This window comes from Antrostomus carolinensis, unplaced genomic scaffold (assembly GCF_000700745.2).
Source record: "Antrostomus carolinensis isolate BGI_N321 unplaced genomic scaffold, ASM70074v2 scaffold10642, whole genome shotgun sequence".
In the NCBI taxonomy this organism is placed as follows: domain Eukaryota; kingdom Metazoa; phylum Chordata; class Aves; order Caprimulgiformes; family Caprimulgidae; genus Antrostomus; species Antrostomus carolinensis.
The window spans coordinates 6,713-9,423 of NW_010300204.1; positions in this window are offsets into that span (position 1 = coordinate 6,713).

Below are 2,711 nucleotides of genomic sequence, written 5' to 3' on the forward strand. Positions count from 1 at the left end.
CAACATGGGACAATTCCCAAGGTGACTTGTGTGGAATATGAAGGAAATGGGTTGATTTTACTGCTCTGAGTTGGTTTTTCCCCATTAAAGGGAGTGAGCTGGTTGTTGTGAGCTGGAGCTGTTCAAATGGAAGCTTTGGTGGGTGTTAATGCCACGTGGTGCCAGTGGGACCTGTGGATGTGAGCGGCTCCCTGAGCACCCCCCGAGCTCAGCAGCAGCCAGGGACACCAAAGGCTTTCCAGAAATTAGCACAAATAACAGGGCAGGGTGGGTAAAAGCTGGTGGCACTCGCAAGGTGAGTAGGGTCCCTGCTCTACCTGGGCAGGGAAAGACAGGACGGGTGGTCAGGGGCTTTGCTATGGGATGGGGTCACTCTGGGAACACACAAAAAATACCAACACAAAACTTCAGAAAATTCCAGATTCACAGAATCCCAGCATGGCCTGGATTGGAAAAGCCCTTGAAGCTCATGGAGTCCAACCATGAACCCAACACTGACCAGTCCCCTATGACTAACCCATGTCCCTCAGCACTGTGTCTACACGACTCTTCAATCCCTCCAGGGATGGGGACTCCACCACTGCCCTGGCCAACCCCTTCCAATGCCTCAGAACCCTTGCAGCAAAGAAATTCTTCCTCACATCCCATCTCAACTGCCCTGGCCACAACTGGAGCCCATTTCCTCTTGTCCTGTCCCATTAAGGTGATTTTTCTGTGGAGAAAATCCCCCCCAGCATTTCCTCACCATCCCCAGGGCAGGAACCCAGCCCCAAATGGAAACCTACATTGGAAATTGCTTCCTCTCACTCTCATCATCATCATTTTTCTGGAGCATCACATGCTGTCCTGCCAGCAGCACCCGTGGGCACAGCTGGATACGGCCCAAGCTGTGCCCAGCGCATTAAGAGAGCCACAGCGGGATGGTGCAGAAGGGAGGTTGTACACGGAGCATTTACCCACTAGGAAATCTAGAAAAACAACAAAAATCCAACAGAGAGACACCTCATCTTCACCACCACCATGAGCACGACCCAGAACCAGCATCTGCACGTGCCAAGAGCTGTTTGAACTGCTGTAAAGAACCAGCTCTGACCCAGCTCAGCACCAGGACACCCTGGCACAAGGTTCTCCATCCTGTTAATCATCATTTCAACCCCAAGTTACTTAGAGATTAAAAAAAAATTAAACAAGACAAGCTCTGAAAATATTTACAGTCCTAAAGATTCCAGGCAGGGAGTGCCAGGGTGTCTTCCAAGGTTTGTACTTCACCCATCACAAAACTCCACCTGGCTGAAGAGGCTGAAACGTCGTCGAGCACTTGGCATTTCAACAGCTCCTGCCGGTTTTGGAAGCAATTAGTAAAGTTTCGAAGCAGCTATTTAAGATGCAGGAAGCGCAGCGCGTGGATGGGAGTTATCAGTCACTGCAGGCAGATGGTAAATGTCTCTCCTTCCACCACAAACTGAGCAGCAAACATTCAAATTCATCACCGAGACAACGGATTTCAATCCACTTCCATTCTCAATTCATACGTTTTTGAACAAACTGCGAAGGAATGAAAAATCAATATTTTCAGCCAAGCAGTTGGGAGCCAGCCCTGAAGCTCTCCCCAGCAGCTGGAGATCTGCTCCGTGCATTTCATCCAGTCCCAGAACCCCAGACTGGTTTGGGTTGGAAGGGACCTGAAAGCTCATCCAGTCCCAACCCCCCTGCCATCAGCAGGGACACCTTCCACTAGACCAGGTTGCTCAAAGCCTCATCCAACCTGGCCGAGAACACTTCCAGGGAGGAGCAGCCACAGCTTCTCTGGCCAACCTGGGACACTGTCTGACCATCCTCTGGGTGAAGAATTTTGGTCACGTAAAATGATTCACAACCAAGTCAAATGTGGCATCTTGGGTGCAGGTCACATCCACGGCCAAGGAGGCACCGAGTCTCCATCACCCAGGAAAAGTTAACTCCTGGTGTAACGACACTTCTGCATGGAGGTGGGAAGTGTCACTTCAAGCACGGAGTGGCTCAGGCAGAGGTGACCTCATCCCAATTTTGCAGGGGAATTCTAATAAGATTTGTACATTTTTTACTGCGAACAGGAGTTCAGGGGCTGGTGCGTTCCTTGCACAGTACAAGTGACCTCACCAGGACACCTGTCTTTGTTAGTTTGGGTTCTTTTTTAGTGACCAGTCAGTTAAAATTGTTATTTAATAAAGATATGAACTCCAAATGAGATGCATTTAGCAGAAATAACTCCCATTGACAACATACCACGTGAACTTTACCTGAGCAGAGAGAGAATATCCATCTGTGGTCCTTCTCCCAAACCAGTGAACTCCTCACTGCTGAACAATGAACATTTTCCATCTTACTTAGAGTAAAAACCTTCTAAAATTCCCCAAAAGGAGACATTTTCAGGGGTCTTGATTGATAGATGGCTGAACATGAGGCAGCAGAAGGCCAAGGGCATCCTGGCCTGGATCAGCACCAGTGTGGCCAGCAGGACCAGGGAAGTTCTCTTCCCCCTGCACTGGGCACTGGTGAGGCTGCAGCTGGAGTCCCTTGTGGCTGAGGGAACTGGGGGTGTTGAGCCTGGAGAAAAGGAGGCTGAGGGGAGACCTTGTGGATCTGTGCAAGTCCCTTGGAGGAGGGTGGAGAGAGGTGGGGGTGGGTCTGTTCAACCAAGGCCCAAGGGACAGGACAAGAGGAAATGGGCT